Below are 14,424 nucleotides of genomic sequence, written 5' to 3'. Positions count from 1 at the left end.
TTGGAGGTTCTGGGGGTAGGGCAGTCAGGGGATGGGGAACGGGAGAGTTGGGTAGGGCGTGGGAGTCCCAGGGGATGGGGGTGTGGATAGAGGTCGGGGCAGTCAGGGGACAGGGAGGTTGGGTAGGGGCTGAGGTCCTGGGGGTGATTAGGGATGGGGCGGTCTCTGGAGGGGGCGGCCAGGGGACAAGGAGCAGGGGGGCTTAGATGGGGGTGGCATCTTGGGAAGGGTGGTTAGGCATGGGGAGGTCTCTGGATGGGGTAGTCAGGGGACAAGGAGCAGGGGTGGGTTGGGGGTTCTGAGGGGTCAGTCAGGCGGTGGGAAGTGACTATTAATAATGGAAATGCTCGAGGCCAAAGTAAATTTGATATAACACAGTTTCATCTATAACACGATAAGATTCTTTGGCTCCTGAGGACCGCGTTATATTGGGGTAGAGGTGTATTATGTTTAGCTAGTTATGTTACAAAGTGTACAAGGCTAATCAAAGAAATTCCAGGGGGGTGTTTGTCTCCCACCGAAAAGCAAATGTTAGGAAGACAACCCCTCCTTAGCCAGAAAACCTTTTAACTTTCTATGCCAATTTCTTTTATTCTACGTTCTGAAAAATGGATGTAAGCTTGTTTACTGTGACTGATGTTCTGTATAAAAATATTTGATAAGACTTTTAACTGTAAAGACTGCAACTGGTAAACACAAGAAGGACTTCAAAGAGAAGCAACACTGAAGTCCTTATCAAAGCATAAAACACAGGGGTAAAGTAGGCCTACACCAACCCACTCTTCCCCTTTTTCTCTTTTCAAATAAAACCCTCTGTTTGTGTCCTTAAAACTCCAGGAAAAAGATGTGTAGTTTGAAATGTTTTAATCCTCTAGGTTATTTCTTAAATGTTGAAATGGCAAGCACATTTGTGAAATACATACTTACAAATATGTTAGATAAATACAGAGCTCCTAGTATCATTGCTCGGTACATGGTAAAATGCTTTATCTATTAACATGGAATCAAATAATCTTGATAAACTAATTACAAATGTAAGAAGACATTTAAGTATAGAATATTTGTATTATTGGGAAATTAATTACTGGTAGCACTCAAGCAACTCACTACCCAACTCAGGAAAACAAGAAAATAATTGCTTCAAAATTATTAAAGAATCAGCATCTGCATTGAGAACTATTTAAGCTGAAGACTTTCTCAGTGTTTATATAAAACCTTTACATAAAAGAACAAATGTAATTGGAAGACGAAAGGCAACAAAAATATGCATATTCATCAAACAGACTGCGTATGCAGAAACTGAACATGTCACCTAAGCCAACTACCTAAGGCATGGAGGCAATGAAAAAGTGACAGCAACCAACTTGATTCTAAATAAGTCTGAAAGAGATGTGTTCTTCTATAATGTCATGAAAATAGGAAGAAAAGCATAAAAACTCACATCCCTCACACCCACCCACAGGCCCGCTGCTACCCTGCTTAAACAGCAAGCACTCATCCTGCCCACCTCTACAGCAAAAATAGAGAAGGATTCACAAAGAAATCAACCCAAGGAAACCTCCCCAATATTTCAACATTGATTGTAAGAGAAAGTTAAATATGACCATGCCAAAGGATTAGATTTAAAATTCTTAAAAGGTTTTACTGGGATATGAAAATACTATTGCAACTTAAAATACTGACAGTTTCTCCAGGTAATCACCAAAGGCTAGATTCCCAAAGAAACTTAAGCACAAGGACACCTATCGTTTAGGTGCCTAGAAAATCACTGGATTTCACAAAGCCTGAATTTGGTACCTAGTTTCCCTATTCATGGAATGGAGGGAGATAGGGCCCTAACCTAAAGCGGCCAATGGAAGATGTCAAGCTGGCATGTGTCCTAAACCCCACCTCTCTTTTGGAGGTAAGTGCCTAAGCCCAGACTGCAGGGATGCATCTCCCTTCATTTGGGATTCCTAACTGCAGACCCTATCTTCATGAGATACCCATGCAATTTTAGCAAGAAGCTGGGGATCTACCCCCTAAAACTTTTAATCCAGTGGTAAAGGTATTCACCTCACCTGTAGGAAACACTCAGTTCAAGTCCGCCCTCCATATGAGAGGAAGAATGGATTTGAACTGGGATGTGATACTTCTCAGGTGAGTGCCCTTGACACTGGGCTATGGCTCAGTCTGATGTGGGGCTCCTTCAATCTCTCCTGGTACATGAATCACTCTGGTTTCACAGATGCCTGGTGTGGGGTTGCAATGTGCACGTTCACAAGCAGAAACAGAGATTCTTAGGGAACTTCTACTGCAAAAATGTAGGTAATGAGCAAATTTAGGTGCCTACAGCATTCAGGGGCAGATGAGCTGGGGCTTTGTGAATCCCCATGGGGCCTGATTCTCGAATTTAGGTACCTAAAATGGGAGCTAGGCACATTAGTCCTTTTGTGAATCTATCCCCACATGGTTAGACCATATGTTGCTGGACAGGAGACAGGGCTTAACAGCGGTAAGCAGAGAAATAGTGGGATTTAATGGATTTAAGATTCTCAGTATTTGTAATTGGCCTGTTTTAAGGCAGATCCTTACATGGCTTCCTCTAAGTAACTGATTTAAGTTCAGTTAAGATAGGTTACTTTGTACAATTATAAACTGGCTGGTTATTAACAACAACTAAACAGGTTTCACCTGACCAGAAGTAAAATTATTTTGCCCATTGTCTTTAGTTATCTAAGGATAGACTGACTGGCTTCACAATAATTTTGAGAAATAAGACCTTGTTCTTAATTTTCCAAGAGAAAAGTGACCCCCAAAAGGTGGGGTTCACACTCAGAAGGATAGTCTCTCCTTAAAACTCTCCCCAGAGAGGCATACAGAAGTGATTGTAACAGAAGTAACTAGTCCCAAAGCTGAGCCATTCTTTTTAGGTGACAAATCTGAGGAACTGTCCCAGATTGAGGTGTCATTAGAGGAGGCTTTGGAACAAACTGATAAATTAAACAGTAATAAGTCACTAGGACCAGGTGTTACTCACCAAGAGTTTTGAAGGAACTTAAATGTGAAGTTGTAGAACTAGTAACTGTAGTATGTAACCTATCATTTAAATCAGCTTCTGTACCAGATGACTGCAGGAAAGCTAATGTGATGCCAATTTTAAAAAAAAGGCTCCAGAGGCAATCCTGGAAATTACAGCCCAGTAAGCCTAACTTCAGTACTGGGAAAACTGGTTGAAACTATAGTAAAGAACAGAATTATCAGACACCGAGATTAACACAATTTGTTGGGGAGGAGTCTACATGGCTTTTGTAAAAGGAAATCATGCCTCACCAATCTACTAGACTTCTATGAGAGGGTCAACAACCATGTGGACAAGGGGGATCCAGTGGATATAGTGTACATAGATTTTCAGCAAGCCTTTGACAAAGTCCCTCACCAAGGCACTTAAGCAAAGTAAGCTGTCATGGGAAAAGAGGGAAGGTTCTCTCATGGATCAGTGACTGGTTAAAAGTTAGGAAAGAAAGGGTAGGAATAAATGGTCAGTTTTCAGAATGGAGAGAGGTAAATAATGGTGTCCCCCAGAGGTCTACATTGGGACCAGCACTGTTTAACATATTCATAAATTGTCTGGAAAAAGGGGTAAGGTGAGGTTGTAAAATTTGCAGAAAATACAAAACTACTCAAGATAGTTAAGTCCAAAGCAGACTGCAAAGAGTTACAAACTCCTTGGGATGAAATTCAATCTTGATAAATGCAAAGTAATGCACATGGGAAAATATTATCCCAGCTACATATATAAAATGATGGGATCTAAATTAGCTGTTACCACCCAAGAAAGAGATTGTTGGGTCATTGTGGATAGTTCTCTGAAAACATCCGCTCAATATGCACCAGCAGTCAAAAAGCTAACAGAATGTTAGGAACCATTAGGAAAGGGATAGATAAAATGATAGCAAATATCACAATACCTCTATATAAAGCCATAGTACACCCACATCTTGATTAATGTGTGCAGATACGGATGCCACATCTCAAGTATACTGGAATTGGTACAGATACAGAGAAGGGTAACTAAAATGATTAGGGGTATGGAATGGCTTCCATATGAGGAGGGATTAAAGAGACGGACTTTTCAGCTTGAAAAAGAAGAATAAGGGGGGATATGATAGAGGTCTATACAATCTTGACTGATGTAGACAAAGTGAATAAGGAGATGTCACTTATTCCTTCACAGAACACAAGAATGAGGGATCACCCAATGAAATTCATAGGCAGCAGGTATAAAACAAACAACAGGAAGTACTTCCTCACACAACACATAGTCAACCTGTGAAACTCATTGCAAGGGGATGTTGTGAAGGCCAAGACTATAACAGGGTTCAAAAAAAGCACTAGATAACTTAATGGAGGATAGGTCCATCAATGGCTAGTAGCCAGGATGGGTAGGGATGTACCAGCAAATCAATGTATTGCTGTTGTCGCCATTACTTATTAAGAGTGACCCATAGAGGAAAATAAGTTTTTAAGCTTTTCTTCGCAGGTTTATGACATTAAAAATTCAGGTATCACTTAGCGCTTTTCAGGAAAAATGGAGTATGGATAACTGGAGCAGTAATAGGCTTACATCACCATTACCATTTTTTTCTTTCCAGGTCATGTTAAGATTTTTAATTTAAACTGCAACGTTCAGGAATTCACTGTTAATAAGTCCTTACCTTGATTTTGTTTTAAATATTCATATAAACACATTTTGAAATGGTGCAACTTCAAATAAAAATGTAAATAGTAGCAACATACCACCAAGGTTTCCTGGGCAACTTGAGGAATACTCAATTTGTAATACCATCATTAAAGTGCACCATCCATCATAAAGAAATAGAAAGGAATTAACTATCTTCTTTTCTACAATTTCCACAGAAAAATAATTTAAGAGGGAAGGAATACAACTGTTAGGAACCTTACTCTCAATTGCCTACTGCTAAATATCTTTATATACTATGGCTATAAATATGCAACCTTGTGAAAATCTCCTGTCTTGACATTTTATCACACGAGATTCATCAGAACAGAGTATGATTATAGCAGAATGGCAGCTCTGCTGTAGTTTAAGGTTAAGACCAGATTTCTGTTTAAAGTTTGACTATTCTAAGTGCTCTAAGATCTGTAATGTTACTTGAATTGCCTTGACACATTTGGTGTGCTTCATGGGAGTACAAGGTACGGTCAGTGATGGGTTCCTGAGGTGTAGTTCTCCCACCCCAGCTTTTCTTAACCTATTTTGGCAATGCTTTTTTGCACCCAGGGAGAGATCAAACCAGGATTCAGATAATTGCACCGAAGTCTCCAAAAGTTCAGAAGTTACCTCAACACAGTGCATAGCACCAGCTCTAGGCTGTATTGGGCCACCCATATCAAGAACCTTTTCCATTTGGCGGAATTTTCCTCGTGGGAAGCTTCTTGCTCTGTGCTAAGATTTCCTCAGTGTGTGAGTGGCAATCCCTTTCCATGGCACTCAGACAGTCAGCATCCTGGCCATCAGTTTCAGCAACTTTGGGTCTGGATGGAATGCTTTATCTTGATTTTGTGACATGAGGTCTGGGTGGCCAGGGAGCCAGACCAGGGGTCGTGTGGACAACAGGCTGCTTCGCTAGCAGGGAGCTGTGAAAATAAATTTGTCATGGTCTCATCTGACCTTGGCAATGATCCTGGGGATTAGCAGAATCCAGGGGGAGCGTAAAGGCGGCCCTGATTCCCCTACAAAAGGAAAATGTCTAGCACGGATCCTGTGGCTCCCGTCTCCTCTGGGATAGAAGCTTGGGCACTCAGCACTGTGCTTGCTGGCAAACAGGTCTATCATTTCTATTGATGGAATAGTGACTTGGTGATGGATTTCAGCAGTAACCACGCTGGTTCATGACAGATTGTCTGCTTAGAAAATCTATCGAGATGTTCTTGGCTCCCAGAAGGTGGAGAGCTATCTGGATTATGCCATGCAGTTAGCAACAGCTCCATAGTTTGATTGCGTCCTTGCAGAGGGAGAAAAAGATGGTATTCCCTTGCTTATATGGCATATTGCTGAGGTACTGTTTGTCTGCATCTACTCTACAGAATGTTATAAGATCAGAAAAAATGCCTTGTATGTGAGCCTGGAGACGCTGAGCTCCAAGACATATGTGCGGTTTCATGTCCTCTGGGATTCATGTTCCTGTATCTGCAGGGTGGTCCATATGGGGTCCCAAGACTCATCTGTGACTTATGCACTGGATGGCAATGGGGTCATAAATGACACTCCTTTTGAGCATTGTCTGGATGCAGCCACCAGGTCAGTACTGTGAGGGCAAAACACCAAATTAAAATTGTGCTCAATTGATGCTCTGTGTGGGAATATACTTACCTGACCCAGAGTTGTAGGGAGCTTGGGCAAACTCTGGCAAGCAGCATCACATATGTACATTGGACATATGCCCGAACAACATGAGGCAAGTATGTACTGTTGTCTCTGGATACACCCTAGTGTACAGTTATGACTAAAGTGCAAGCTATCTGTCAGTGGTAAGACACCCTTGCTGTTGTGGAATCTATCCTGGCCCCTAGGAACTGTGATAGGGTAAGTGACTATTTTTTTGTTTTTCATATAAACATATCATAAGGACATGAGAATGACCATATTGGGTCAGACCAATGACCCATCTAGACCAGTATCCTATCTTTTGACAATGGCCAATGCCAGATCCTTCACAGGGAATAAACAAGACAGACAATTATCGAGTGATCAATACCCAGTCATTTGGCTTGGGGACTCCCAGAGCATGAGGAAACATTCTTGATCATTTTGACTAACAGCTATTGGTGGACCTATTCTCCATGAACTTACTTTATCCTGTTTTGAACCTAGTTATACTTTTGGCCTTCACAACATCACCTGGCAATGAGTTCTACAGGCTGATTGTGCATTGTGTAAAGAAGTAATTCCTTTTCTTTGTTTTAACCCTGCTGCCTATTAATTTCATGTGGTGACCCACAGTCCTTGTGTTATATGAAGGAGAAAACAACACTTCCTTATTCACTTTCTCCACAGCATTCATGATTTTATAGACCTTGTGCTTTTTCAGGGACTTCCTTGAGCAAATGCTGTAGTTTCAAGAAGCCCTTGAGGAATTCCACTATGATTTCAACAATTTCCATCCCACCATCAACCTCAGCCTGGACCAGTCCGCACAAGAAATCCACTTCCTGGACACTACGGTGCTAATAAGCAATGGTCACATAAACACCACCCTATACCGGAAACCTACTGACCGTTATGCCTACCTAAATGCCTTCAGCTTTCATCCAGACCACACCACACGATTCATTGTCTATAGCCAAGCTCTACGATACAACCACATTTGCTCCAACCCCTCAGACAGAGACAAACACCTAGAAGATCTCTATCAAGCATTCTTACAACTACAATACCCACCTGCTGAAGTGAAGAGAGAGATTGACAGAGCCAGAAGTTACCTACTACAGCACAGGCCCAACAAAGAAAATAACAGAACGCCACTAGCTATCACCTTCAGCCCCCAAATAAAACCTCTCCAATGCATCATCAACGATCTACAACCTATCCTGAAGGATGACCCATCACTCTCACAGATCTTGGGAGACAGGCCAATCCTTGCTTACAGACAGCCCCCCAACCTGAAGCAGATATTCACCAGCAACCACACACCACACAACAGAACCACTAACCCAGGAAACTATCCTTGCAACAAAGCCCGTTGCCAGCTGTGTCCACATATCTATTCAGGAGACACCATCACAGGGCCTAATCAGCCACACTATCAGAGGCTCGTTCACCTGCACATCTATCAATGTGATATATGCCACCATGTGCCAGCAATGCCTCTCTGCCATGTACATTGGCCAAACTGGACAGTCTCTACGTAAAGGAATAAATGGACACAAATCAGAAGTCAAGGATTAGAACATTCAAAAACCAGTCGGAGAACACTTCAATCTCTTTGGTCACTAGATTACAGACCTAGAAGTGGCAATACTTCAACAAAAAAAAAACTTCAAAAACAGACTCCAACGAGAGACTGCTGAATTGGAATTTGCAAACTGGATACGATTAACTTAGGCTTGAATAAAGACGGAGTGGATGGGTCATTACACAAAGTAAAACTATTTCCCCATGTTAATTCCCCCCGCCCCCGTTCCTCAGACTTTCTTGTCAACTGCTGGAAATAGCCCACCTTGATTATCACTATAAAAGTTTTTTTCTCCCCAGCTCTCCTGCTGGTAATAGCTCACCTTACCTGATCACTCTCGTTACAGTGTGTATGGTAACACCCACTGTTTCATGTTCTCTGTGTATATAAATCTCCCCACTGTATTTTCCACTGAACGCATCCAATGAAGTGAGCTGTAGCTCACGAAAGCTTTTGCTCAAATAAATTTGTTAGTCTCTGAGTGCCACAAGTCCTCTTTTTCTTTTTGCGGATACAGATTAACACGGCTGCTACTCTGAAACATACCACAGAGTAGTAGTTCTGCAATTTCATATCTGAGTTCCTTCAGAAATCTTCGGTCAATACCATGTGGTCCTGGTGACTTATTACTGTTTAATTTATTTAATTTATTTCCAATACCTCCTGTATGGACTCCTCAAGTTTGGATAGTTCCTCAGGTTTGTCACCCAAAAAGAATGGCTCGGTGTGGGAATATCCCATCTTGGAGACTGATGCAAAGAATTCATTTAGCTTCTCTGCAATGGTCTTGTCTTCCTTGTACCCACAATTTCCCAGTGGCCCCACTGATTGTTTGACAGGCTTCCTGCTTCTGATGTACTTACCAGGAGGCTAGGCTGGGTGAACAGAGAAAGGGCACAACTAAGACTTGGAGTTTCCTGATGTGATCTCCCTTGATCAGCCAGTCATCTAGATATGGACACCCTCTTTTTTTAGGTGCATCACCACTACAGTGAGGCATCCCGTAAAGAATCTCAGTGCCATGGAGAGTTCAAAAGGTGCTCGTAATAGTGATGATTTAATTATTGTAGGACCCTCAGGTACTTTCTGTGGAGTCAAATACATCAAGACCTACAAACCAATCCCGAATCTGAAGTGATGGGATAATGGAGGCAAGCATTATTACCATCCTGAATCTGAGGCAGCATATATTTTGTTCAGTATCCTCAAATCTAGGTTAGGATTAGCATGCCCTTTTCTCTTTGGAATAAGGAAAAATACTGAAAATAGAAGCCTCTTCCACAGCTACTACACAAAGCAACAAGGTCATTTCTTTTTACAACAGGCTCTCATGAGAATGGTCTCTAAAGAGGTATAGGGAATGGGAAAGGAATTGGATATCGTAGCCATGGTTGAAGATATCCAGCATCCCTTTATCAGCTATAATCTCTGACCATGCCCAGTGGAAGGGGACAAGGCTGTGGGAAGGTGCTGGTATAGCCCTCTACCATCTAGTCAAACCTGTTGCCTCTGGGATGGGGCTAGGTGCATGATGGGGGAGAAGGATGGGTTACTCTTCAAGTAAAGGGATCACTTTCTGGGCAGGTATTCCAATTAGCAATTGTGGGAATAAGATGTTGTTCGAGGAGGCTGGTACCAGAAGGGTTTATGCTAAAGTGCTGAAGTTTAAATATCCAGAGATCTCAGCCTTACACTTCAACCCTTGAGAGAATGGAGTGCTTCTTCTATTAAGGAGCTGAATCGATCCATGCCTTTGAAGGACAGATTTTATGTTGTTTCCTGGATTTATTTCAGACCATTGCAGGAAGGATATGACCCTGGATCAAACAACCATATTGGAATCATCCACTGCTACTTGTAGCACTGTTTTGGCTACCATGTACCCCTCCTTAAAAGCGTCTCTTGGTTCCTCCATGTACTGCTGATGGAACGTAGAAAGGACGGGGGTCACTATTTCCCACATTAAAACTTTTACTTCATGAACAGGTCCTTGTACTTTATAATATGGAATTGAAAGGAGGCTAACAAGTAAGTCTTTGAATGAACAGGTCCATTTTCTTGGGGTCCTCATACTTTGCTGTTCCCTCGGTGGATTTGGTCTTTTCTTGGACAGCAGAAAAGTCAAGTGATCCCAGCATTGGATGTGCATAGAAATGTCAAACCCTTTGATGGAACTTGGTATCTCTTTTCCACTCAGTTTGAAGTTGATGGAAGTAATGGCAGGGTGTGCCACAGACCCCTCATTAATTGGAAAGGCAATGCTTGTGGACATAGAGGAGCTGAAGTTATTGAATGGCTTGTGTGTGTTCTCCTGGATTACCATCTAAATTTCCAAGGTTTCAGCTATCCCCCAGAGCAGTTCTTGGGAGGTCCAAAAATCATCAACAGCTGGCATTAGGGCCACAGTGACCACCTCGTCTGGGGAAGAATGTCATGACTGCAGCTTGGGAATTCAGATCTACGGATAGGAGCAGTGGTGGTCAGAGGTCAGGAACAGTGCTGCAGGACACAGCTGGAGGTCAGGAACTAAGAGCTGGAACTAGGAGTCAGAGCCACGGGTCAGGATCAGGAGCTTAAGAGCAAACTGAGAGGCAGGTTCATCACTACAGCTGGCAGAGAGTCCACCTTGTTGCACTGACACTTCCTAGTACTCTTCTCAGGCTTAAATAGGGTGCCTGAATCAATCAGCAGACACAAGGGAGGCTGTCAGTTCAGCCTTCGGAAGCAGTATTTATGGGATTTAATTACACAGGGTCTATGTGGTAGTACATGCGGCCTCTACTATGGCTGCCAGCTAGTGAATAGAGGTGTCAGCCATCCCACACCTTGCAAACCTGGGTTCCAGTCCCATCCCTGCAGAACCTCAAAAAGAGGAGGATTCCTTAGGTTGGGAAGGCACTTGGAGGGTCTCCCAAGCCACCTCTGCTCCCTCAAAGGGAGAATTCTCTAATTCCAGAGAAGGTGCCCTGCTTATCAATGCAGGCACTGAACAGGAATTCCTACTTTTTTTCCAAGACATGCAGTGGGGCTCCACTCTGGGACCTTCAGGAAGGTTGATCCCAATAAAGCCAGTACAGCCATGGTACTATATAATCTTGGTATTGGCCAGATTTTGGATGGCCCATTTACTGCATGTCATGCATCAGAGCCTGGCACAGGTTGCTTCCAGAATACCCTTTAGATACAATTTCTGTCTCTGGAGGGAAAGGAGGAGTAACCTGGAGTCTGCACAAAGTTCATGTCCAAAACAGCCCAGCTGCAGAGCCTGCCTCAACAGCTCAGATACGCGCACCCCCTCCTTCCCAGAGCCCAGCTGTGGGGGGCACCCCTAGCCCAGATACCTGCGCCTCCTCCCCCCAGCCACAGGTCTATCCCTAGTCCAGACACCACCCTGGTACCCCTCAGAGCCCAGGGATCCACAGGGAGAAACGGCCTGATGCTTGTTTCCACGGTTGTGTAGAGTTTCCTGCACGCTGTCATCTCCTTCCCTCAGAGCGTGCGGGGAATTGCAGCTGCCAGGAACCCTCTAGCTCCTCCTCCCCCAGCAGTGTCTTCTGTGTGTGAGCTGGGCTCTGCCAGATCCAGCAGCCCCTGGTGGCAGCAATCAGCACTGCAGCCCATTTCTGTGGGGAAAAGGAAATTCTGCGTACACAACATTAATTTCTGCCAAACTCTGCATTGCGCAGTAACACAGAATTCCCCCAGGAGTAAGAGGGTGTCTTGGGGTCTGTGCCAAAGTGGTCAGTGCTGCAGTCATCAGTGCTGAGGTTGTCAGGTACTGGTGTTCTGTATAAATAGACTAAGTGAAAAAAGTATGCCTATGTTATTCATGAAAAAGTTAATGTAACTATACAAACTTAATGTACTGTACTTAGCTGTTAATCACAAAGGGGTAATACTGAATGCTGAGCTTTTAACACAGGAAGAATATGGAATATTTTTTAAAGAAGGTGAGCTACGTTCTCTCATTTTAAATTTTTAAATAACTGTATAATAGCCAGTGAGTACATATTTGCTTTACACGATACACTAAAATACACTTTGATTAAAATTTGGTGAGTCAGAGAAGTATGAGAGAAACAAATAGAATTCTACAATTCAAGAACTGTTGTTATAGGAATTATCTTCTGCCTTTACTGTAAGTATTCCTCTGAGACATAAATCCAACACTACAGACCAAAAGGAATGATTTTTAAAAAAAATAATTAAAATAATTATTAAAGCATTTGTTAACTTTAACACAATGCCTTGAAAGGACTGGATGAATGGAATAGCCAATATGGACTGAAGCAATTCAAATACAAAAAACTTATGAGATTCATATAAGTATTTCTATATTTTTTTCAAATTGTGATCAGTTAAGCAGTTTTTAAAACTGTAAATAAAATCGAAAATTTAGAAATTCTTGCATTCCTTTTCAGTGTTTCATAAGCTATTTGAAGCATGACACTATCTTTTTTTAATTTAAACTGAAAATTAGGTATACTTACACTTCTAAGGTTTCTTATAAAACTTTCAACATATTCATTAGCAGACAGGCTTTAAAGGCTTCAACTAATTTGCATCCAATTATCTCTCATTACTTGCTTTGGAAAGGCTGAGGTTTATTAGCTCCTTGATGCCAATGGAAATATAATGCCTGATAGCACATACTGTAGCACTCAACAGTACTTCAGTATTTGTAAAGTATCCTGTAGCTTTGAACTCTACATTGCTAAGAAATCTACAGACTGAAAGCAACTGCGTATTATCTGAGCTTGACTGGCATATTCTGAAAACCCCCTGACAGCATCTGCAATTTGAAGCAGATTGAAAAAAAGTTAGGTACATTATGAAGAATAGGTCAACAACAAGTTGTCAGGTGAGTATGAGGTGGATTTTCTGAAGGGGAAAAAAACCCTTGATATCAAATTTAAAGCCCTGAATTAATTTGACACATTTTCAGACCGTAGTTTAGGCCTTATAGACACTATGATTTTTTGAATCTAGCACCCCCAATGAATGGTGTTCCACTAAAAGCAACATTGGAATCTGTAGTGTAGACAAAGATCAGTTTGAGGTTTGATTGGTTGGTTGGTTTTACCACACAGTCATCTCACCAGGCTCAGAACAGAGTAAGATGATCTATGGCAATAATTCCTGAACCTAGCATACTCTGCAGCCTCTGCCCCTCTGGTACTACCAAGGTTCTACATCCTAAGAAACCTGACTGAGACACGCAAGAGGCACCTCTATGGGTGCATCAAAGTTTCCAAACTGTAAAGTTACTGAAGTTACCACTTGCTCTTATGCTGGAAGCAAGACAACAGTGGGAATCCACTGAGGTGGGTATCTATAGAAAAGCTATTTCTGTACTTAATCACCAGTTACCAGAGGTAGTTTTCATAATTTAATATAATATAGACTGCTCATTCACTTTAATGGAAAATGTAAGCACACAAAAGTCATTTGCGGTTTTTTATAATTTTATCATAGAAAGAAAGTTAAGCATCATGTAGCGGAATGAGCATAAGGCTGGGAACAAGGAAATCCTGAGGTGTAATCCCAGCTCTGGTAGTGACTCCTTTTGATATCCTCTGCCTCCTCACTTCTCAAGTGGGGATATCTCTCTCTGAGATGCTCTATCACTGCATTTGTATGATTATTCATAAACATAAGAAATAGAAAAAACTTATTAAGCCAACAGCTCCCTGACAATTTATGGTTATTCCAAACTATTCACATTCTTCCTTAATTTGTGTATTCTCAAACTGTGATACTATTATAGCACAGAAAATAAATAATAAATTTCCCTTAAGTTTTCAGTTTGTCAGCAGGATAGGAAAGATGAGAGAATATTAGTAAGTTTCCAGTGGCTCTCAGAGACTTTGAGCCAAAAATTTGCTTTACACGAGAGTAGTCCATTAAATGCAACAGGAGTACTGCAGTATGTAAAACCAGGATCTGATGTTCTGTTTATGCACATATACTATAGATGTAGTTTAGCCTCTTATATATTATTGTGGTTTCTGCATTTAATTACTTACTGAGCTAAATACCTGAATGTAACTAAATGCTGTTAAATTAATCTCTTTATTTTGATAAGAGTAGAGGGAAAATATTACTGAGTTTAAAATACAGTATTAGAGGTCTCAGAGACAAAACTCAGAGCTGTCCGCACAGTTTTAAGGGTCACCTATGACAGTAGTCCATCACTACGCAAAAGGCAAATCTTGTGCAGTGAAGTTTTCTTTTGCCTATAAGACAGGCACAATGTAAAATGCTTTTTCTGAGAGTACTGTAAAATTATTACAAACTGCAGCAAATCAGAAGACAGGTATTACAGAAATATAGAACTACAGAATTATAGCATGTGAAGGATGACAGGTTAATAAAAATCAGAAAATCAAAAATTTCTGAATTCTTTTTTAATGTAGCACAGATATCTATGAAGACACCTAAAATTGATTATTTTCAAAAGTACCCA

At 41.5% G+C, this 14,424-nt stretch overlaps 1 protein-coding gene across 2 annotated transcripts in view; it reads right to left on the bottom strand.

Moving 5' to 3' along the window:
* Positions 1 to 14,424, bottom strand: part of NBEA (neurobeachin) — an 867,588-nt gene that overhangs the window by 569,376 nt on the left and 283,788 nt on the right. The window lies entirely within an intron of this gene.

This window comes from Lepidochelys olivacea, assembly GCF_965140295.1.
Source record: "Lepidochelys olivacea isolate rLepOli2 genome assembly, chromosome: 1".
NCBI lineage: Eukaryota > Metazoa > Chordata > Testudines > Cheloniidae > Lepidochelys > Lepidochelys olivacea.
This window is presented reverse-complemented; position numbering and strand designations above follow the sequence as displayed.